This window comes from Anopheles coluzzii, chromosome 3 (assembly GCF_943734685.1).
Source record: "Anopheles coluzzii chromosome 3, AcolN3, whole genome shotgun sequence".
Classification (NCBI taxonomy): Eukaryota; Metazoa; Arthropoda; class Insecta; order Diptera; family Culicidae; genus Anopheles; species Anopheles coluzzii.
In genome coordinates, this window is record NC_064671.1 from 14,342,484 (window position 1) to 14,367,834 (window position 25,351).

General features: G+C 41.5%; 1 protein-coding gene across 9 annotated transcripts in view; it reads right to left on the reverse strand.

Moving 5' to 3' along the window:
- Window positions 1-24,467, reverse strand: part of LOC120959690 (semaphorin-1A) — a 216,356-nt gene extending 191,889 nt beyond the window's left edge. For 5 of the 9 annotated variants that reach the window (XR_007452649.1, XR_005752235.2, XR_005752234.2 and 2 more), the window contains exon 1: window positions 24,369-24,467. The gene's annotated coding sequence lies outside the window, so the exon portion shown is untranslated. Of the gene's footprint in view, window positions 1-22,358; window positions 22,922-24,368 lie in introns of those variants that run through there. The other 4 variants (XR_005752237.2, XR_005752238.2, XR_007452648.1 and 1 more) reach the window with 4 other exon arrangements.
- Window positions 24,468-25,351: the final 884 nt, after the last annotated feature.

A 25,351-nucleotide genomic window follows, 5' to 3' on the forward strand; every position in this document is an offset into this window, starting at 1 on the left:
ATTTGAATATAGCTTTTTGGCAGGATGAATGAAAATTTTTGCTCAAACTGGCTTTCTGGTAGCTTGACGAGTACACAAAACATTCTTAAAATCTTCATTCAGGAGCAGAAGCGAACAAAATCAACCTTCTAAATACATACACCTTGGGACAAGCCTTCCTTTATACTATACCCACTTTGATAGCTTCTCAAAAACTGCTATACAATGGAAACATCTGACAGGCTGAAATTTAAGCCCACGAACTTAAAACAGAAAGGGCTTCTTTGACAGTTCTTCGAGCAAATTGTACTGATTTGAAATTGTCAAAGGCAAAATAAATTCTCTTTCTGGTCGAACTTTATAATTATTTAAGAAGGTTTTAAACTGTACATATACAGTCAGAATTACATCTAATAATTGCTAAAACTTAACTCGCCAAGCAAAATTTGGGGGCCTTCACGATTCTAGTTAGTTTTTTGTATGGAGCTTGACAGTTGGAGGCTGAAATCATGTAAACACTCCATACAAAACCACACAAAAAACTAGCCTGCAATTTTCAGTCTAGATTATTCTTGCCACAAAGCTAGAATTAGATTCGACTACCTGCTCGAAAACACGGGTTTGTTTACATTTATCCCAAGGTGCATTAAAGAGATCAGGTGATGAAATATAGAATCAAATGAAATATGTATGTAGTCCAGGTGGTCTCATAGCATTTTTTTATAACCAATTTTGAGCATCACTTTTTAACAGAACGAGTGAAAACTTTTGCTCAAACGAGCTTTCTGGACGCTTGACGAATACTCAAAACACTCTTAAAATCTTCGTTCAGAAGCAGAAGCGATCAAAATCAGCCTTCTAAATTCATACACCTTGGGATAAGCCCAACTGTATATTATACCCACTTAGATAGCTGCTCGAAAACTGCTATACAATGCAAACAGCTGACATGCTGAAATTTCAGCCTACGAACTTAAAACGGAAAGGGCCCCTTTAACGGAAATAAGTGATATTTTGGTATCGTGATATTCGATATTCGAACGGACGACCCAGCCCATAAAGTCTTTTTAGGCCGTCCACAAGGACAGAGGAGGCGTGGTAGTCCCAAATTGAGGTGGCAAGATGGCGTGGAGGCGTCCGCCATTAAGGCCGGGATAACGGACTGGCAGACGAAGGCGCGAGACCGTGAGCGGTTTCGGACACTCCTGAGGCAGGCCAAGACCGCAAAGCGGTTGTAGCGCCGGATAAGTAAGTAAGTAAGATATTCGATTTACACTACATTCGAGATACGCGATATTTTGCGACCGTTTTCGGTCCCCATGAACCATGTATCTCTCCTGTAATTATAATTAATACAATTATAAATCATACATTTTTCAGTCATATATAAGCTAACCGGATTGCGGCCAACCAGGCCGTCCTTACGAGAAATAAAAAAAATAAAGTATCTGGATCGAGCCTGCGTTTGTTTATATATTTTCAGGATGAAATAATCTTGGCTACAAAAACTTTTTTTGCATGTGGTTGAGTATGAAGTGTTAACATGATTTCAGCCGTCTTCTTATTTGTTCTCTGCTCTTAGTCGCAACTTCTTTATACAAATTATCCAATTAAATGGGTTTGACAGACCTGTCGTTATGAGGCAACATGGAACATGATGACTCTTAGGTGGCAACCGATTGAGAAATTGCACAATTCGAGAATATCAATTAAAAAAAAAACAAACCGATAAGCGCTGGTTACAGCAATAAAAAACAAAAGCGTCATTCCTCCAGCCATCGTTCCCGCTCGGGCAGATAAGTAATCAGCAATCCTGCAACAGCAAAGCATTAGGTGTACCACAAAAGTAAAACAACGAGTGGAGCGAAAAATCGAACGCTCATAATTTATGAAAAGATGCAATTGGACGACTTTTCCTGAGACCAGCGTAAGAGCAGCACAGCGGATTGAATTGTGTCATTGTGCAAGAAGATTAATACGAAGCTATGCTCCACTTCTTCATCCGCTATCTTGCGTACAGAGGGGGGAGGAATAAACGATGAGTTAATCTGGTATCTAAGGAAACTGAGGATATTCTACTGCCAAAAGCTCCTTGGATCGCGAGCAGTCGGGTATACACATTAGCTACCCCACACAGGAAGCTCGTTTCACCGTGGTTCGAAAGATCGTTAGGAACCACCATCCACACACACACACCCCCAAATACACCGTGCGAGAGGCTATGGAGATGATAATGAAAATTTAATCACATCCATATCCCGCAACGCGCAACCGAAACCAACGATACACAGCAAAAGTCGGGAAAGTTGCTATCTTCAGGAAAGTGTGTATGTGAACGAACTCGACTCTCGAAAAACTGCTCCAGTAAGTGAAACGGGGCCTGACGGGGAAATGGGTTTTAGTAGTATTATTAGTAGTGATGGCAAAAAAGGATCATCCTTTCCTTTACCTTTTTTTTTTTTTTTTTTTTTGTTACTTCACCTCGCTCAAGTATGATAAAGCGACAGCGTATAGCAACATTAAACGATACACAGCAAAGGGGAAAAAGGGTGGTAGCATATACTGAGGTACTGCTACGCAGTAGAACCGAGGCCCCGGGGCAAGATGCTAACCGGCGTATCAAGCTGCAGCGCACCCCGCAGACTGTACGCATTAATCCAACTTTAAAATTTATCATAACCCATTAGTGCAATAGAGGGTAGCCCGTCGTGAACCTTTTCTCGTACGGTGGTTGTTGCTGAGTTGAGCGGAGGACCGGGATGTGATGGAAATGTTATGAAAAATTAAGTTATAAGTATAGCCACACCGCCGGTTACACCAAGAAAAGGTCTGAGCGCCATATCTCGGAGCTTAATTGCAACGACGACAGTGACTGAAAGGCTGTGCTATATATATTGGGCTTTTTCGAATTTATTCTCACGCTCACTTGTTGAGTAGCTTCATCATGAGATCCATAGCTCATACCCATATTAAAATAGCATTCATTACCACTGACACTGACGGGTGCTTTCTATGGGAAGTGTAGCGATAACATCAACGAGTATTCATTTTAACGCAGAAACTCATGCAAGTCCCCAAGAAAACTGATGTTCACACAGCACAAAAATAAATACAAAGATATAATGGCAAGGTGGATAAGATAAGGAAAGCCCCAAACGATAAGACCAAACGAAGTACCACAAATAAATTTGTTAATAGCGTAGTAAACGACTTCGTAATAAAATGCAGTCAACTCACACTAAAATTGCACCAGCACTAATATTCAAGCAGTACGATTTTTTGCGTAAATACCCGCTGCGCAAAGCGACGGAAGAAATCATGGAGTTCTGAGAATTTTATCATGCCTTCCTTTTCTCTCCAACGGCAAATTTGTCGAGCAGCTCGTCGAGCTGCCCGTCCCTGGCTCCGCCTCATACCCCTCGCCTGAGCGCGCTGCCGAAGGTTTGAATGTGTTGGTGCGTCAGACGGCCAATCGCTGTCAGCCGTCGTCCGTGCTTTTTCCCTCCATAGCGCTATCTCTTTCTCGCGTGTGGACAATGCTCATGAGTTGCTGTGGCGCTTAAAAAACCGTTCATACACATTGCGGCGATGAAGTTGCATTTTCACAAATCAAACCAAAAAATCGCAATGAGTTCAAACGCTGCCACGTAAAAATGACTATGGAATCGCTAGTTCACGCAGGAGGGTTTGTTGTGCATCGCACAGAACTCTAATTCGCATTGACACGTTCAGCCCGGCGCTGATTTTCGCACTTTCCGTTCCACCAGCATCAAGAACGCAAGCTGATTGTGAAACCGGCATACTGGAAAATTCACTAGCAGTCCCTAGGGCATGTCATTGTGCTGAACGTGTTAAGCATTAAGCATAATTTTGTTACCTTAATCTTTTGCTTTCGTATGCTGTAGATTACACAGATATGCTGAGCAGTTTGCGCGTGGGTGTGAGTGTGCGTGTGTATGCAAAACTGTCGCCAAATGTGTTTTCTTCCGGAATGTTATGATCGATCGAAGGAAGGTGTTCATGACAGTGGCGGAGTGGGGGAATCGGGGGCGCCCTAGGCGGAAAGACGAGTTGAGGCCCCTGTAAATGGTAGCTGATGACCGGGAGGAGGGGGTACTGGCATACAGCTGTTATGAGATTGAACATTATACTTAAATTGCCGGCGGAGGGGGGAGGGGGGGGATTGGAAATGGAACCCCTACGATCATCGGTCACATGTCCTAAAATTGTTGCCGGCGGAAGGGGGGGGGGGGGGGGGGGGGGGCAGAAGATTCTCCAGCGACGGGGCCCCAACGACCATCTTTCCGGCGGCCCTTGTCGCTAATACTCTGTCCACTTGTAGACATACGGCATACTACAGGCTAGCGATATTCGGCGACCGCCTAGACCGTCAACCGTTAGATCCGCCGCTGGTTCATGACGGTGTTTTTTTGTTGTGGAGGTGCATCCTTCCTCCTGCCTGCAGCGTATGCATCGGGAAGGAGACAATGTGGCAGTATGCAAGTTGCACACTAGATAGGAGCGGTCCCGCGGCACCGCCGTCATTCCTCACATCTGCATGCCCGTCGTGGGTTCTAACCGCGCATGAACCGTCCGCCGTAGCACGAGCTGACTATCCGGCTACGTGGTACTCAAGTCCTGAAAAGGCCGGCATGATCGCGTAGGCTATTACGCCAATAATAATAATAATAATAATAATAATAATAATAATAATAATAATAATAATAATAAAAAGAACTTAGCATAGCAGTCCACACCCGGGTAAGAGCTTGTCTTGACTTTGTTGCTGCCGGGCTACCGCTGTGACGCGACAAATGCACGGAATGCACTCGACCAAAACATGGACCTACCGATCCGAACCCATTCCAAGGCATTGCCGGTCACTCAGCGTCATGATAACTACTCCAAACCAACAAGCCACCAGATTCTGGACGGACAGGTGCAGCACCATACGCTCACCATAATAAACAAATCCAGAATCCTCTTTTGTATGGATTCAATTCAAAATGTTGTTTCCACTTGCGTCCGCTAGCTGAATTAGAAATAAATGTACAATATATCAAACACACGTTTGCTTAGATCGTGTGTCTTTTTAATACCCCCAACAGCAGAGCCGATCGCAAAGATGCCAATGGTTGTGTTGTCTCTCAGGTAGCGAGATCGAAAATGCGTGGTATTTTGTAGACGCAGCGGATGAAAATGTACGCATCAGAATCAAATAGTTTTGGGGTTTCCAAACGCACGCACACACACAAACACACAAACACGCGCGCCCAAACTCACACACAAATACGCGCGCGCAAACTCGCACACACACACACACACACACACACACACACACACACACACACACACACACACACACACACACACACACACACACACACACACGCACACATGCAAGAACGCACGCACGCCAGCACGCACGCACACACACACGCACGTACGCGCGCCCGCGAGCATGAAAGCGCGCACGCCAGCACGCACCCACGAAAGCGCGCTCGCGAGCACCCCCCCGAAGTCGCGCAAGCACGCACTCCCCCCCCCCCCCCCCACTAGACCACCCCCCCCCCCCGCCCCTCCACGCATGATCGATTACGGCTACCTTATCGGTAGAACGGTTGGTTCAGCTATCTGTTAGCGCATCCTCATTCAAAGCGCCGGGCGGGGTGGGGAATCGCGACATGATAGAGTGAACGGCCACTTTCCCCGCGCTGTGTGTGTGTGTGACGAGACCCAAAAACTCGAGACAGATTTCGGCACATTAAAAAAAAAAATTTATAGCCACTATACATTGTGCTTCATGATGCTTAGAAGGTCGTTGAAGCATCAAACATGTTCAAATTAAAAAAATATTAGATTAGTGTTAGACGTTCTCCTACGCTTGTTTTAAATAGGCTTCTTCACCCTCAACTGGCAGGGGCATCGAATGGTCTCATCAGCAGCGGCTCGAAGTAAAATAAACCATCAATACACCGATAACACTTTGAATCCCAATCCAGCTTCTCCCACAGCGTCTCAAGGTCACACACAAATTAATAAATGCTAACACCCACCAATAACAATACACAACCGCAATGCACATATATGAATCAACGCATACACCACAAACACCCAATCAGCTGGCGGCGGAAGGCACGGGCTGAAGCGCAAGTAGTGCAAGGCAGGGCGAGGGAGGGAGAAGAAGCGGACGAAAAAATGGGTGCCATTTTTTTTTAATTTTTTTGAACGTTTTTTTTTTTTTGCTCCGCCGCCGCCCGAACTGTCCGAACTGTCCGAACTGCACGAACTGCGCGACCCAGCGCAGAAATCGCTGAAGAACAGCGCGGGAGACCAGGCCAAATCTGCGCTGGCCAGCGCAGATTTTGGTGCATTTTCTGCGCTGGAAACTGCTCGAATTTGCGCAGCGGGTACCCAATTGACATTTTCGAGCACGAATAATCGAGAATTCGAGCAAATTCCCTTTAGCTGGAGCCTTAAACTTCAGGAATTCAGAAAAAGTCCTTTAAAATCAGCTGTAATGCGGCTTTTTCGTTACTTTCTTCTAGATTCGCTCGGAAATAATGTTTCCTATCGTTATAGTTGGCCATGTTCTCATTTTATTCTTAAATAATATCCATTTTTTTTAATTCATACAAAATGAGCTTTTGTTTTTCATCAAAAAACCATAACAATGAATAAAAAAAATGACCTCGACGGCATCGTCCATCGATAGAGGAACGTCTAATTTACGAACACACCAAATCTTGGCACTTTCCACACGCTTGATCACACACAAATCCACTATTTCAGGCGTATCGAGTACTAATCGAGCAGATATGGGAAAACAATTTCGAGCAAATGTCACTTGGCTATGTCCCGCTGCGCAAATTCGAGCAGTTTCCAGCGCAGAAAATGCACCAAAATCTGCGCTGGCCAGCGCAGATTTGGCCTGGTCTCCCGCGCTGTTCTTCAGCGATTTCTGCGCTGGGTCGCGCAGTTCGTGCAGTTCGGACAGTTCGGACAGTTCGGGCGGCGGCGGAGCAAAAAAAAAAAACGTTCAAAAAAATTAAAAAAAAATGGCACCCATTTTTTCGTCCGCTTCTTCTCCCTCCCTCGCCCTGCCTTGCACTACTTGCGCTTCAGCCCGTGCCTTCCGCCGCCAGCTGATTGGGTGTTTGTGGTGTATGCGTTGATTCATATATGTGCATTGCGGTTGTGTATTGTTATTGGTGGGTGTTAGCATTTATTAATTTGTGTGTGACCTTGAGACGCTGTGGGAGAAGCTGGATTGGGATTCAAAGTGTTATCGGTGTATTGATGGTTTATTTTACTTCGAGCCGCTGCTGATGAGACCATTCGATGCCCCTGCCAGTTGAGGGTGAAGAAGCCTATTTAAAACAAGCGTAGGAGAACGTCTAACACTAATCTAATATTTTTTTAATTTGAACATGTTTGATGCTTCAACGACCTTCTAAGCATCATGAAGCACAATGTATAGTGGCTATAAATTTTTTTTTTAATGTGCCGAAATTTGTCACGAGTTTTTGGGTCTCGACACACACACGCACACAGCGCGGGGAAAGTGACCGTTCATTCTATCATGTCGTGATTCCCCACCCCGCCCGGCGCTAGGGATGAGGATGCTACAAGAAAGCTGAACCGTTCTACCGATAAGGTAGCCGTAATCGATCATGCGTGGAGGGGGGGGGTGGTCTAGTGGGGGGGGGGGGGAATGCGTGCTTGCGCGACTTCGGGGGTGCGTGCTCGCGAGCGCGCTTTCGTGGGTGCGTGCTGGCGTGCGCGCTTTCATGCTCGCGGGCGCGCGTACGTGCGAGTGTGTGCGTGCGTGCTGGCGTGCGCGTGTTTGTGTGTGTGCGTGCGTTTGGAAACCCCAAAACTATTTGATTCTGATGGGTACATTTTCATCCGCTGCGGCTACAAAATACCACGCATTTTCGATCTCGCTACCTGTGAGACAACACAACCATTGGCATTGGCATCTTTGCGATCGTCTCTGCTGTTGGGAGTATCAAAAAGACACACGATCGAAGCAAACGTGCGTGTGATATATTGCACATTTATTTCTAATTCAGCTAGCGGACGCAAGTGGAAACAACATTTTGAATTGAATCCATACAAAAGAGGATTCTGGATTTGTTTATTACGGTGCGCGTATGGTGCTGCACCTGTCCGTCCAGAATCTGGTGGCTTGTTGGTTTGGAGTAGTTATCATGTCGCCGATTGACCGGCAATGCTTTGGAATGGGTTCGGATCGGTAGGTTCATGTTTTGATCGAGTGCATTCCGTGCATTTGTCGCGCCACAGCAGTAGACCCGGCAGCAACAAAGTCAAGACAAACTCTTACCCGGGTGTGGACTGCTACGCTTAGTTCTTTTTATTATTATTATTATTATTATTATTATTATTATTATTATTATTACTATTATTATTATTATTATTATTATTATTATTATTATTATTATTATTGGCGTAATAGCCAACGCGATCATGCCGGCCTTTTCAGGACTTGAGTACCACGTAGCCGGATAGTCACCTCTTGCTACGGCGGACGGTTCATACGCGGTTAGAACCCACGACGGGGGTACTGCCACACTGTCTCCTGCTCGATGTATACGCTGCAGGCAGGGGGAAGGATGGACCTCCACGATAAAAAAAACACCGTCATGAACCAGCGGCGGACCTAACGGTAGGCGGACTAGGCGGTCGCCGATGATCTCTACAAGTGGACAGAGTATTAACGACAAGGGCCCCCGGAAAGATGGTCGTTAGGGCTCCGTGGCTGGAGAACCATTTGCACCTCCCCTCCCCCCATGGCGACAACAATTTTAGGGCCTGTGACCAATGATCGTAGGGGTTCCATGGCCACCCTCCCTCCCCCCCATCCACCGGCAATTTAAGTATACTGTTCAATCTCCCAACAACTGTGTCTCAGTACCCCTTCCTCCCGGTCATCAGTTACCATTGACAGGGGCCTCAATTCGTCTTTCCGCCTTATATGAACACCTTCCTTTCTTTGACCGATGGATCATAACATTTCGGAAGAAAACACATTTGGCGACAGTTTTGCATACACACGCACGCTCACACCGCGCAGATGGCTCAGGATATCTATGTAATCTACAGCATACGAAAGCAAAAGCTTAGGGTAACAAAGTTATGCTTAATGCTTAACACGTTCAGCACGATGACATGTCCCAGGGACTACCAGTGAACTTTCCAGGATGCTGGTTTCACAATCAGCTTGCGTTCTTGATGCTGGCGGAACGGAAAGTTGATGAAAATCAGCGCCGGGCTGAACGTGTCAATGCAAATTAGAGTTCAGCGACTTGCATAGCAAACCCTCCATCGTAAGCTAGCGATTCCGTAATCATTTTTACATTGCATCGATTAAACTCATTGCGCTTTTTTGGTTTGATTTGTGAAAATAAAACTTCATCGCCGCAATGTTTGTTAACGGCATTTTTAGGCGCCACAACAGCTCGCGAGCATTGACCACACGCGAGAATGAGATAGCGCTATGGAGGGAAAAAGCACGGACGATGGCTGACAGCGATTGGCCGTCTGACGCACCAACACATTCAAACCTTCGGCAGCGCGCTCAGGCGAGGGGTATGAGGCGGAGCCAGGGACGGGCAGCTCGACGAGCTGCTCGACAAATTTGCCGTTGGAGAGAAAAGGAAGGCATGATAAAATTCTCAGAACTCCATGATTTCTTCCGTCGCTTTGCGCAGCGGGGTACTGTAGCAGCTTCTCGAAATTATTACATCTACTAAAGCTTTTGTGCGAGTACAAACCACATTCAAAGCAAAATGGACAACACATCCTTGGCTGATCGCTTGTGAGCACTGCAAAAAATGCATTTTTTTCTTTCTTCTAATGACAAGCGTGGCAAAATGGATGACTCGATAGTAGCTCGATTGACTTCATCCTGCCCTTGCGAAGTGGACATCAAATTCTCGGAAGCTAGCCAGCAAAATACCTACACATCATAAGAGTGTTGAAGTAGAATAAAAAAAACATACACACACACACACGGAATAAGCCCATCCGATAAGCCATTGTGTGCAAGGTGTTGAAGTTTGCTTCAAGTGGTGTCCACGTGACGTTTATATCGACTACCAAGAGCGGTGTGAATGACGACGGAGGGAGAGAGAGAATGGTTGGGGAAGAAAATACCGGACACACCCACACACCATTCCGCTACCACTGATGTCATTTCTTCAGCCCTTTTTCTAGCATCGTTTCAAACGACATCGGTTCCTATCCTCCCCACCGTAACCGCAAAACACGACTGTCTCAAGTGTACAGTCAATGTCCGGCAATCGAGCCATAACGTGAGACATATAATTATGCGGTGTACATTTATTATTCGGCTTTTTATTCAAAAAGATTAAATGTTACTCCAATGAGTTCTAAACTAAAACTAAACTCTCACATTAATTCTACCTCGGTTGGCGGTGTATGTTTGTGGGAGCTGTCTGCGTCCGGCTGGTGTCCGATGTCGCGCGACCGTGCTGTCTGCGTTGTCGGCCTGGCTGGTGTCCGATGATGCGCGCCCGTGGGAACTAGAAGAGATGGAATGTGCCGCGCTGCAATATGGTAAAGCATTGTGTCGTGCCACGTGCTGGTGTCCAATGCCACATAACTCCTCCAGGGGGTGAAAAAAAGCGTGTCCTCATGCGTTTAAACTGTCTTCGAGATTATTTTCTCTACGATGGTTTCGTGACGACTTCTGTGAGCGAGATTTCCTCTTTTCTATCTGATTTGATATGGCTGAGATGAAACGACTAAAGTAAAAATAGACAAATATGATAATGGCAATAGATACTGTAGTGGACACTCCCAGTCCAGTTAATAAGCTCCAATTCCAAGTAATATTTTTATATTGTTGCAAGTAGATGTGTTCGATGTGTTTGCGATTCGTCAATGTTCTATCATCCAGGGAGGCTAAAGGAGTTTCGACAACTTTTCGATGAATTGCGATGTTGAATACTGTCCCATATACAGCTGGACTCTTGACATGGATTTCTTCTGATGTGAAGCTTTTGTTTCTGAATTGTATGGTGCAATTAGAAAAAGTTAATAAGAAGTTTCCATTCAAAAGTCGATCGTTCGGTCCACAATCGGATGTTACCAAATGATCTTTTGCGTTTTCAATAAGAAGTTGATTATCACCTATCATTTTAGCTGTTGTTTCGTTTTCCGGAACTACTAGACAATGGCTCTCTTTCCCCATTACTAATGGAGCGATGCAGTTATCGAAAAAATCCATGATATCAGAATACTTTTGTACGTATTTCTCTGGGTTCTTTGTTGTATATAGTTTCTTTTTCTGTTTCACGAGTTGCCTTGGATAGTCTTTGATTAACGTGTTATTGTGATTCAGTGCTAGTATTTCTATTACTTTTGACTCCTCTTTTTGCAACTCTGGCACTTTAAGTATGTAGAGCAGTTTGTTGTTGTTGACTGCTATTTTAGGTGTGACATAAGAAATGATCTCGTCAGGAATATCGCTTTTAACTCCTTGGTCTTCTAATAGCTGTTGTATAATAGCAATTTCGCGTGGTGATAGAAGTTTGCTGCTTGTAATAGACATTTTGGATAACGATATCGCTTCTTGTATATCTTCTAATATCTTGTTAATTGTATCTATATTGATAATTGCCGTCAGCATGTCTAATTCATTAAGAAGAATGTCGTTTCTATTTTCAATCATCTGCTTCATTTCCTTGGTGAGGTTTTTAATTTTCATTCCAAGATTTTCATTTACTACGAATTGCTGATTATTACTCTCTATCAAATCGTTCATTGTACTGTTGATGATTTGCAGGTCATGTGCATCCGGGCTTCCTCCAATCCATTTCCAAACCGAGCCTATAGCTTCTACGCTTCTTATCAAACGCTTCCTTGGTCTTATGAGATTAAAATTAGAATATAAGTTTCTAACCTTATGCTTCGCAATTATTGATAGAGGACTATTGGTTGGGCGAAAAGCTACTTGAGTTAATAGGTGCATTGTATTTTCAATTTCTGTTATGTTTACCTCATGTATTATATTGATATTACCGATTTGAATTTTGCAATTATGTTTCTCTAGAATTAAAATTGGTTGATCAATCAAACTAGTTATTTTTAATTCTTGGGCTTTAATATGAGCTATTATTAAAATGACCATCAACATAACTATTCTGACGACGTCTTGTCGTGCAGCAGAAAAAAATTTAAATTCAAAATTATTCATTTTTCAATTAATGATTTAATTTTCTATTTCCTGTGATTCCTTCGATTTCCTAACCCTTTTTTATCAAGTTTCTTTTCCTAATTTAAATGCTTTAAATTTAAATGAGCGACAAAGAGTCGTACCACTGCGATCCTTTTTTTTCTTCTTCTTTAGTTTTTTTTTTTTTTGCTAAAAAGAGAAAAAAAATAAAAAATTGTGCTCAGCCAGTCGTCTGTTCTTTTTTTTTTTTTTTTTTTTTTTTTTTTGAGACGTCAAATCCTGTAAATATATAAAAAATATTAGTTTCTTGTACAATTATGTTCTTATGCGTTTTATTTTATTTTTATTGCGTTTGACATTTCTTGGTCCAATTTGAATGGTTTTTTCATTATTAACCAAACATTTTGATTTTGAAAAGCGTGGATCTAGCTTTTTTCTAGTGTTTTTCTTTATATAAACATCATGTCCTTCATTTACAGCAGGTGCAATTTCTTTTTTGTCGTTATTTTTCTTCATTCTATTTGCAGCTAGCTGAAGGTTCTTTTTTACATTTTTGAAAATTTTGTCGGCGTTATCGGCTATTTCTGGTGGGTTTATCGTGTACCCTGGATTAAAAATAATTTCATTAGGGGTATAAGTGGTGACTGAATGAACAGTATCGTTGTACATTGAATTCGCTATTTGCACTATTTCAGGAGATGAATTATTGATGAATTTGTGTTTGTTGGTATTATAAATTTCAATGATAGTACTATGAGTTTTTTCTATTTGGCCATTTGACTCTGATGAGGAAGCGAATTCTATTACGGTTCCGAAATTAGCTAAAAAGTCTTGGAACTGAATGCTAGTAAAAGCTGCTTCATGGTCGCAAATGATTTTTCTTGGTGGTCTAAATGTTCTGAAATACTGTGAAAGGGCATTCCGTATATCTGTCATGTTTCTAGATTTAATTTCTATAAGTTGAAGGTGCTTCGAAAATGCACAAATTAAAGAAAGATAGTAGTGTCTATCCATGCCGAAAATATCCATATGGACTCTGTAAAAAGGACCATTTTCTATTGGCCTTGGTGAAATTTTTATATTATATGGTTTTCGTTCGTATTTGTGTTGAGTACAAATTGTACATGAATTAATTAATTGCCTGATTCGTTTGATCATGTTTGGGAAAAAGTAAGATCGTTTAATCTGACTTTCGACTTCGGTTATGCCTCTATGGGCTCTATCATGTTCTTTTCTTATGATAATGTCTTGCATTGTTTCGGAAGTTACGTCTTCAACCATATTTTGTGTAATAATGAAATGGCAGTTTGTGTTGCAGAAGCATTCTCTGTAAACTTCTTGAATTAAATTAAGTAAGCATTCCGGAGCTAACACAGCATTTTGCTTTCCATTCGAATGATCTTTCAAAAATGTTGTAACTTTTCTATTATCAAACGAAGTGGAGCAAATAGTTGTTCGCTTATAGTTTGGAAAAATTTGTTCCGTGATAACGGAGTCGGAGTCCGTTACTTTAAAAATGATTTGATTTCTATAACTATTAATAGCTCTTTCTGTAAAATGCATATAATAGTCATCGGATGTGTTTGCTGAATGTGCTGTTTCGGAAGAAGATGAACTGATATTATTTTCCACAGATACTTGATCAACAGAAACAACATTTTCTAGTTGATTGTTGTTAACTTCGACTTTTCTACTAAGTGCGTCTGCCACAACATTTGTCTTTCCTGTCTTATAGATTACGTCGTAGTCGTAATTTTCTAAGTCTAATCGCCAACGTATCAATTTAGCGTTCTTATTTGAGTTTTTTATGTAAATAAGGGGTTTATGATCGGTAACCAAAGTGAATTTGTTACCATACAGGTACGGCTTAAACTTGGTTACTGCCCATATGATGGCTAGTGCCTCTTTTTCTGTTGTGGAGTAATTTGACTCTGTTTTGTTTAGAGTACGGCTTGCGAAAGCTATGGGTTTTTCTGTTTTATCGATTACTTGTGATAAAACGGCACCGAGGGCATAATTGCTGGCATCAGTTGTTAATATAAAAGGAAGTTCAAAGTCAGGATAAGATAAGATTTGATCTGAAACTATTATATTTTTTAAATGTTTAAAGGCTTCCTGATATTCGTGATCATTAAAGTTTACTTTTTCATCCTTCTGTAACAATTTGGTGAGGGGTTTTGTTAATTTTGAGTAATCTTTAATAAAACGTCTATAATACCCTACGAGTCCTAAGAATTGTTTTATTTCTTTTTGATTAGATGGAAGTTTCCATTCTTGAATTTTTCTTATTTTTTCTGGGTCAGGTTTGATTCCGTCAGGGGCAATAATGTGTCCAAGAAATTCCGTTTCTCTGCGAAGAAATTCACATTTGTCTAATTGTATTTTAAGATTGAAATCACTTAACCTCTTAAGGATTTTTGAAACATTGTTGAGGTGATCATGAAGATTTTTACCAATTATGATTATATCATCAAGATACACATAGCAGATTGATCCAATATAGTTTGATAAAACATTATTCATCGCACGCTGGAATGTCGCTGGGGCATTTTTCAGGCCAAACGGCATTCTCGTAAATTCAAAATGCCCTAAAGCTGTTGAAAACGCTGTCTTTTTTTGATCGTCGGGGTCCATTTCGATTTGATGAAAACCTGATTTTAAATCTAAGGTGGTAAAATATGCTGATTTGCCAAGATTATCTAATATTTCTTCTATTTGTGGGATGGGAAATTTATCGTTAATGGTTTTGTCATTGATCTTACGATAGTCAATAACAACGCGCACTTTGCGTTTTCCTGATGCGTCTATCTTTTTTGGAACAACCCAAACTGGCGATGAGTAAGGGCTAATTGAATGTTGTATGATTCCGTTATCGAACAATTCCTTGATTTGCTCTTCCACATCTTTTTTAAAAACGTGTGGATACCTATATGATTTTGTGTAAACAGGATTTTCGTCTGTTGTTAAGATTTTATGTTTTATTAAAGATGTAGATGTAAGTTTCTCTCCAGCCCTAAGTAAAACTGTTTTATTTGCAAGTATTGTTTTGAATAATTCATCCCTCTCTAGTATTGACAAATGATCTGTGCGGATTATTTCGCTAAGCACTTCATTTGTAACGCTACAATCTGGATGTAATGGGATTGGGGAAATTGTTTCAAAATTATTTACTATTATGTTTAATTTTCCTTTGACATCAGGTATTGTTTTTTCTGTACTTAAAATTTTTGCTGTCGTTTTATTGTTATTAGCTCTATATAAACCTGGCTCAATAACAACTCCTTTACAAAGTTTTTGAAACGTTGGTACGAACCAATCGCCATTAACGGATGTTTCCATTTCTAAGTTGTGCGAATATAATTGTTTATCGGGAAAATATTTTTCATATTTGAGTTTCATGTTTCCGATTTCAAATGTTTCCTCTTTAAAATTTATTATTGCTTGGTTTTTAGCCATTAGTTCTGAACCAATGAGTGCGTCGAAAAAATTATGAAATTTTAACTCATAATAGGTTTGATTTGGAAAATTATCGCCGAGCAAATTAATACGTCCTTTCTCCGTAACGTGCTTACATCCAGCGGTGTTTTTTATTTTGGTTTCCTTTACCTTTCTTGTTTGTGGGAGAATGCCCGGCCGTATTATATTTTTATTTGCTCCAGTATCGATCAAAATGTTTGTGGGATAAGTTTGAGTATTTGATATAATGTAAGGCAAGTAATTTACGTGTTTTTGTTTTCTGGATGAATTAAGCAAAAATTTATGTCTAATTCATCCTCAGACTCAGATTCTTCGTTATCGGAGGGTTTTGTTATTTCAGCATTAAACAGCTGTTTCTTATTTAAAGTAAGTCGACTTTTGGTAGAACCTATTTCCATCGGTTCGGGTGGCAGATTCGTGTCAACTGGTTTACGAGGTTTGTAATCCTGTTGCTGAGGCTGTGTGATTTTTGTATTGTTAAATTTCCTTTCTGTTTGTTTTTTATTATTTCCTTGCCCTGCGGTATGTGAGTTGCCTAAGTATTGTTTTGATTGTGTTAATTGAATATGGGTAAGGTTTCTGTTAGACTCATTTGATGTAAATTTACATATAAATGCATACGCATTTTCGATTGATTTGGGTTCAGCAGCTTGTACATACCCAAAATAGGGTTTCTGCAGCCCACTGACGTATGCAGCTAGACTATATTCGTCTATAAAGTCGTTTATGGCATCCCAATGAAGATTGTACTTAGGATTTTGTTTTGCCAACGATTTTATATTGTGAACCAGTTCCTTAGTTTTCTGATAATGCGTGTTTGCGTTACCATCCATTTTGTTATGCCAGAGTTGGCAGTTATACGTGGAAAGATCTTGTTTATCTCCTAGAGATGTTATCAAAATTTCTTTCACTTCACTGAACGTTTTTGGGTTGCCGTTTGTACAAATTACATCTTTAGCATGCCCCTCTATTTTGTTTATAACAGCTGTCACATAAATTTCAAATATTTGTGGTGACACGAGGTTTTCGAATAAACGAAGAGTTTTTTCTGCTGTTTCTATCCAACTTGCGAGTTGCTTTTTATTGCCATTAAATATGGGCAACATTTTTATGGGATCAGGGATACGGAACGGATCACCTGATATTGTCACTTCACGAGGAATAGGATCACTTCGTTGGTGTGCTATTCCCTGGTTTCCATTTGTACTTTGCCATTGCAACTCCTGCTGCGTTAATCTTGCACTTATGTTTTCGATGGCTTGTATCATACGAGCCATCTGATCATTACCACTCTCTTGAGTAGTTTGAGCTTGAGGTTCCATGTTTAGGTGCTCAAGTGATAACTGCAAATTTGCAATTGGTATGTGCGAATATTCCTCAGATACCGTACTTTCTTCTGATTCGGAACTTGTTTCAGATGTAAAAATCCTTTCCTGAATCAGCTGTTGGGCCTTTTTGAAAGCGTTGTTCTTGATTTTTGGCATAAAGAAAGCCAATCCTAAAGCTCTATCTGGTAGTGGCTCTAGGTACGTGAATGAAAAGAAATTTATAAAACTAGTGTGATGCGTCTATCTGATAGTGCGCACTCACATTAATTTTAAATTCTTTCACCCCCGATTTCTTGTGTTATTATTTAGGTAGTTTTACTGAACACGATTTCACGCACAGAAACTCAACACTAAATACTCACACGGTTTATGTTGAAGTCGTGTTTGGGCGAAGGCCAAGAAAACAATGACGGTGCTCCGTGTGCGTCTTAGCGGGGGGATCCTCAACTCCTCAGCGACGTTGCCGTCCTTGGTGCTTGTGGATGCTCGATGCTCGTAGATCACGATGCACTTTGCGGGATCACTGTTGTACTGTGTTATTAGTTCAGTACTTTCCACTGTTTCTCACTATGACGTCACTTTTCTTTAGTGCCTACCCGGCTGCGCCAATTATGCGGTGTACATTTATTATTCGGCTTTTTATTCAAAAAGATTAAATGTTACTCCAATGAGTTCTAAACTAAAACTAAACTCTCACATTAATTCTACCTCGGTTGGCGGTGTATGTTTGTGGGAGCTGTCTGCGTCCGGCTGGTGTCCGATGTCGCGCGACCGTGCTGTCTGCGTTGTCGGCCTGGCTGGTGTCCGATGATGCGCGCCCGTGGGAACTAGAAGAGATGGAATGTGCCGCGCTGCAATATGGTAAAGCATTGTGTCGTGCCACGTGCTGGTGTCCAATGCCACATAACTATATGTGTGTGTGTCTGTTTGATATAGAGCAACGGGCACAAAGCAATGCTGCACATCGGGGGTACCACTGAGTGTTTGAAGATTTATCAAAACATCGCAGCAAAAGAAGACGCTGCTTTTGATCCGTTACCGGAAACTGTCGGTTTTCCGTGCCTTGCGCTTTTCCACATGCTCTAGCGATGTTGTACAGCTGCTGCCAATTTTTTTTTTTAGTTGAAGTGCAAGAGTGTGCAAAAATATCTTTGATATGGTTTATTATTTTTAGCCATAAGCTTTTTTTCAGCACACAGTGTGATAATTCAATCACATTTCTATTACAACATGGAACACAATTGAGCAAGATAAAAATACATTTTAAGCAATGTTTCGTGTAACACACATTACAAAGAATACTGAAATGCATTATGGAAATTCTATCAATCAAATTTCAAACATTTGAATGCACGATATGTCATTGATCACCAATCAATCGATAGGCTTCACCATGTTTGCTGTTAGACAGTTCTTGGATGAACAACAATACTTCTACCAAAATAATAGAATGTAGTTTTTTCTAGGAATTAACTATATTATAACACTCTGAGAAGAAGAATTGCAACTTGGACGATACAGGGTTTCCCAAGTCAGTTTCGAATGTAAACATTGTTATTTACCGCGTGCAAAATGTTACTCCACATCGATCTGCCGTTTCATTTACATCATAATAATTTTTAGTTTCTTCAGTATGATTTTCAACACTTCAACGGGCTGCTGCCATCGTTTTTTCACCGGGATTTGAAGCCGGATCGCATCACCCGTTGGCAGTTGGCTCTGCTGTATTACTTAAAATTTAAAAAAATATATTATCAAGGAAATACATGGTTTATCAAGTCACCTTTAAATGTGCACATCAGTATTCACTGCCTCCAAGATGTTTTTCAACAGTTTTCAAACGGTGTATTTGCTTAAAAATCAAATTTCAATTCTTACACATGATTTTCAACACATCACACAGAACTGTCAAGCTCTCAATCCAGCTTGAGAAGTGTTGAAAATCATGTGGAGAAAACTGAAATTTTATTATGATGGAAATACAACATTTGACAGTTGTTGAAAAACATCTCGCAAGCAGTGAAAAATGTTGTACACATTGGAAATAGACTCGGGAAACCATGTCAACTATCAGAGTGATGTGGAATAGCATTTTGCATGCGGGTAAAAACAATGTTTACATTCGAAAGTGACTTGGAAACCCCTGTAAGCGATACGAAACGTTAGCTTAGCAGTTGGAGTCCAAAGAATACTGGTGAAATTCTAAAGTAGCACAGCCAGTTGCACATTACAGAGCTTTTACACTGGATGGATCTTTGAAGTCTTTCGCAACACACAAAATAAAGCCTAAGCCTAGTAAATGGAAAGCTTTTGTTTAATAGTGCATATCATAGTGATTCTGCAACGTTATTCTGCTATCTAAATGAACGCCTAAAGTCGCGGATCACAGTTGTACGCGACATCGAGATTTAATGAATTTTGTAATCGTAAATAATGAGAGATCTTTTCCAACTGACCGATACAACAGACGTATCTTGATATGTTGAGGCGCATACATTTGAAAATACACCACTTGTTAAATCGACTTAATGTTATAACGTTTTTATAACTATTATACCTCCACAAAGTTAATAATTATTCCCTGTAAATAGGTTAAAATGTTGAGGTGACCTGTAATTTAAAAGCCTAAAATTCGTCTAAAAAAAGCCTAAAGCCTAAATAAAGCCTAAATCAAAATCATAATCTCTCCTGAAAACATAGCCAAAAAACATAAAAACTTTAAGCGTATATAAAAACTAAAACTAAAACTCACAATCAATCACGAGGCTCAACTCATTACATTCGAATCGAATTCCCCAACAACCCTAAATAGCACTTCACCAAGCTGTACATTAGTGGTGTGTATGTGTGGTTTTGTTTTTTGTCTGCCCAATACGACCCGTGGTGTACGTTTCGAAAATCGTTCATAACCATCCATCTGTGCGGTTGATAAAATGGCTATAATGGGGGGGGGGAGGGTATGGGGAAAAATTCTAATGCGCACCCACATTTGCCACACAAATGCGCCGCCGCCATCGCGTTGCTGAATGGTTTAATTGAGTGTGAAAACACTTAACCCCACACATCAAGGGGCACACACCCTAATAAAACTGAAGCTATGGTGAAAAATGAAAAAAACAACACCCAAATACCTATCCAACGGCCGGAGAAAGGATGCTCGTGCGAAAACTGCGAGAAAAACAACATTTTTCGGGGCTCAAAAATTCTCAAATTATGACAGGCCAATAGAAGGAACCTTCGCCACGAAAGGCAATATCGGAAGGGGCCCTTGCATGTGTTTCATAACAAGATAGGGATTTCTTTTTCGGGGCGATTTTGTTTGCCGATCTTATCGTTTATCTTATCATACACTGCTGCTCCCAGTACCCTGCCCAGTTCGCCACAATCGCAGTAGCCGGGGCATATTTTGCGAACCTTTTATGAGGGGTTTACCGGTCCAAGGGAATACAGTAAGGAATGCAAACTCTCCAAAACCCATGAACAGCAATCAGCAGTAGCCTTATCAACGTTTGCAGTGTGTCGAGGACGGGGTGAAGAAGGCAAGGTCTCTGTCCAGTGTAAATACCAATCCAACCCCAGAGTAGGCCAAAGTTCCATACATCACATGATTGACAATCAGTGTTGTAGTACCCGTGGTAGTCGTCGTCGTCGTGAATTGTTGTTGACCACAAACACAGACACACATACACGCACAGAAGTTGATTTTTCCTATCGTATGCAAATAAATCTCTTCTCTCTGTTTGCGATCCGCTTCCGGGATCGAAAGTGTCTCCGAAGAAATCAGCTTTATCAGTGGCCACGTCTTATCTGTTCGAATAACCTCCAAAAGGGAAGAAATGTCGAAAAACGGACCATAGATCTTGTGTGTGTGTGTGGTACAAAATATCGATTTTCCTCGGAAACAAGATTCCGACAACGATGTTCGTCTTGGTGCTGCGCTGCTCTTGCTGCACTTTGCTAAGGTTTAGAACACAATACAACAAAACAACAAGTCACATTGGGACGGGCCACATCTGCTAGAAAGATTTGTGTCGCTCGCATTCATTTCATCTCTCGCCTACGGGGGATTCTGTGTGTATGTGTGTGTATTTTTGTTCGTTTGGATCATTTTTATACCGAGGGAATGGGTACCGTTTTCCCCTGTACCGCAGCAGGACGGCATTTTACTACACCTACTGTGGGCGTTGGGTAGATGGCTTTATTTACATTTTCTAATCTTGATCGTTACTATCCGTCCATACAGAGGCCAGACAGAGGAGAACGATCAAAACGAGGTGGGATTAAATGGCCACATGAAAGAGCTACGGAAAGTTATTAGCTTTTCTCTTTCACCGTTCCCGTAAGAAAATCCGACTTCGTTAGGAGAAGTGGCGATTAGGTGACCTCTTACAAAAGATTGGGTATTTTTCCGTAACAAAAAAATAAATTTTGTGATGGCTAATTTAATTATATTTGTTCCAAAACTGGACAGAAATTATTGTCCAGCGTTTCCTTTTTATAAAAATGTAACGATTAACAATATTTCATTGATTGTTTAATAGATATCTTAATCGCTATATAAACTGATTTAAAACAAAATCCAATAGGGTAAGATATCTTATTAGCTTCTATACTGGATAACCTATTTAAATTTAAATTAAATTCAAATAGGTTTTAAACCTTGTTTCAATAGGTGTACATTGAAGTAAAATTTACACCAACATGCCTTTAACAGACGATTGAAAAAAAATGGCAGAAATGAATTGAAATTGTGTTGTACACATTTTATAAGTTTTATACTCATTTAAAAAAAGCCCAAGACATTTCTGCCCTATCTGGTGAATATTTTTATTATTTGTTATTATTTGAAACATTTCAGTTACTAACAGTCAAAACCTACAAACGGATTTTTGTTCTTAACGAACCATAAGAATTATACGAAAAACTGGTAAAAGAAAAAAGAGTTCAACTATTGAGTCCTTACTGTACAATATCGAAATAACGGAAGGAGAATCGAGACACGCTCGGATCTGTAGCAGCCGATGTCTCTAGCATTCGTTCGTTAGGCTGGTACCGAACACTCAAGAAATTCCCTAAATAAATGTTGTCCTCAATAATAAAAAGAAAAAAAAACATTTTTCAGAAGATAAAATCTCTTTACACACATTCAGGCCCCACCTTCCCCTACATTGCAGCTAGCCTAGGGCATCACCCCAAAATGCTGCCCACAGAAGATGAAAAAGAAGAGAAAAACACTTTCAACCCCACACGCATACACACTCACGTGCCACCATCGTAAAAAAACAGCATCCAAAACAAAGGGAAAGCAACAACAACAACAAAACACATTTCATTCACAGCAAATTGCTCACCGAATTCGAAATCAGAATTGCACCGATTATGGAGAAAGGAACTGAACAAAAAAATACCGCATACACACACACCACACACACACACACGCAAGCACAAACGAACGGTATCGTTGGCGTAATACGGCTTTTCGCAACTTTTTCGGATGCTGCGCGTGTTTTTGATTTTGATCGATATTTTTTTGTATCGATTTTGACAGTTCGCCGACACCCCCTCCCCTCCCTTCGCTGCTGCTTCTCCTCGACCACTCTCACACACGCTGCAAGGATATCTGCAATCTTCTGTCACGTTGATTGGCGAAGAAATCAAACAGGAGAACAAAAAAAACTGGCTTGCTCACCCCGCTGTACAGATTTGTTTTCATCATTGTGTGCGTATTTGTGTCGAAGTGTTGTGTGTGTGTGCACATTTGCATAACGACGTAATTGCACTTTCGTTCGGTACAACTGCAACACAACTGTACCTAGTTTCGGTTCCTTTTTATCCTTTCTACTTCTCACACACACACAGACAGGCAGGCAGACAGAGCGCAATTTCCCTTTATCTACACGGGTCACACACACGGTTAATTTTTAGTGGCATTTTTTTTTTGCCTTCTGCACGCACGCACTGCCTACTTCGAACGATTGTGCTTTGCGACAGCACGGTGGTTGCGTGAGGCACACAACCAAGCACACAAACACACGTGTACAAGTTTTCACCCATTCGTGAGAAGCTAATATCGTGAACACACATTTATGGATTAATGTCGGGATATCTCTCGCTCGCTTGGTGGCGACGCATCGACCGTAACAAAAAAAACAGGATCACTCACAGATACGCACACACACACCACTACACACAGACCTTGTTCCCCGAAAAAGGATAACGCACCTTCCGAGAGGGCTCGTGGTGAACAAAGACGGCAGAACACTGCTGAGTTGCGTCGGGTTCGCTCTATCGCACGCAGCATCATACAAACAAAATACACACTGTCGCTCGCTCTCTCTCTCATGCACGCACACAAGCGCAAAGCGCAAAACGGCTCATGCTCCTTTCAGAGCATTTGTTCGATCGATTGTGTACTACACAACGCGCACGCACACCACATCCAACATCATCATCATCATCATTGTAGAAGCAGCAGCAGCAGCATCATCACCACCATCTCCCGACAAAAATACAAGGCATGCTTGATAGATTGATCAAAATAACACGGCAAAAAGGCACACTTACACTCCAAAGAAGTTTTGTTTTGCCATTTAGAGCGAGGGACTTACGTCTTCATACACCTATGCCGGATCCTACTCTCCACAGGGTCATCAAATTCAGGGTGAAGGTAAAAACCTCCTCTTGTTTGTACTATTTTGGATAGTAGATATCCACACGATTAGATAAATGCATCGATAGCGCTCGTTGTTTGTGTGTGTGCGTGACACGGACGGTAGCACGCTCTTCTGCTGCAGCGCAGTTTAGAGAGCACACAGCACCACACAACTGTCGATGTGGTGGTAGAAGCCTACGCGGATCGGAAAGATGTGCATTAGAACACACGGCGCGCCTGCAATGCCCGCAGCATAACCGCGATGTTATTATGCAGATGAGCTGCTGCTCCCCTGCCTACACGCGCGGCGCACACTTTCGCCCTTCCCACACAAACACACACACACATACACGCCCATTCTTGCGAGGGGTCGACTGGACAACAAACACCAAACAGCGCTTATAAAACACAGGGAAAATAAAACATGCACAATCGATTTACGAAGCCAGCGCTCTTGCTCTTGCGCATACAAACAAAAACCTTCCGCACACCACCAAACACACACACACACAAGCACACACAGAGCCTCCCTTTTGTGGATGGCCACGAAAAAGACACGAGCAATTCTCAATTGCAATTTTGGGAAAACAACTGCACCGCCATCATTCCTCCATGAATTATCCTTCTACCGTGGTGGGCGAACTGTATTTACCACCCAACGAAGCACACTTTTCTCTGTCACAAAAGCACTTGTTTTCATTGCCTTTACCTTGCTTTTAAACCATTCCACTGGAACCGCACCGGAATCGAACGACCGACGACACAACCGCACGCGTTGAAGGTTCGTTCTTTTTTGCAGGCGTGTGTGTGCGTGCCTGCCTGAACGGTACGAGGTGCGCTAGCGTGTGGTAGGCGATACACTCACGGTGCTGGCTGTGTCGGTTCCGTGCGGGCAACTGGCAACGTTTGATTAGCGTGTGAAAACTAAGCGAAATTGACCATTGTTGTTGCAATTATGAAATTATTTAAAATATAAAAATTTTTAAACCTCCTTTTTCAAATAAACTAAGCTTCATTTGTTTCTGTCCTCAATTTAAATGGTAAAATCGTGTTGCTTCAAGCTCGTACGTGTATCACCGACCAAACGTTTGCATGCGCTTCGTGCAGCTTCGGCTTTCAACACTGTCAAACGTTTGACGTTTTGTCTCCCGGTGAAAATGCTACGTTAATCAAACGATATGAAAAATTTAAAACCAGCATGACGACGGGTGGTTGCAGCATTGATCTTTTTTCGTTTGTTATCACATAGTCATCGTTTAATGATTTGGAAATATTTTTAACGACCACTTAGCCACTAAGCACATAATAAATTGATTTTTAACGAGATAGTAAATAAAAAATATCCAATTTAAAAGCGGTTTCAGAAGTGTATTTACGTACTGCAAGCAGTGCTGCAATATGCCATGAGTATCACGAGATGTTCACCAACGAAAATAATGAACATAGCCGTGGTAGCTTGATGCTCATTGCTGATATTCAATGAAAGTGCGTCATGACATACCGAATACGACATGCGAGTGCTTGAGTCAAACACGATACTCTGATTGACAAGCTGATCTTAATGTCGGCGCAAACACAAACATGATTTTTTTTCTGGCTGTAAGCAGTACTGCCAATTGCCATTGTTTCAGTCGCCGACACTCATGACTGAAACGAAGCTCAAATCAGCTTACGTATACAACTGACTTGATC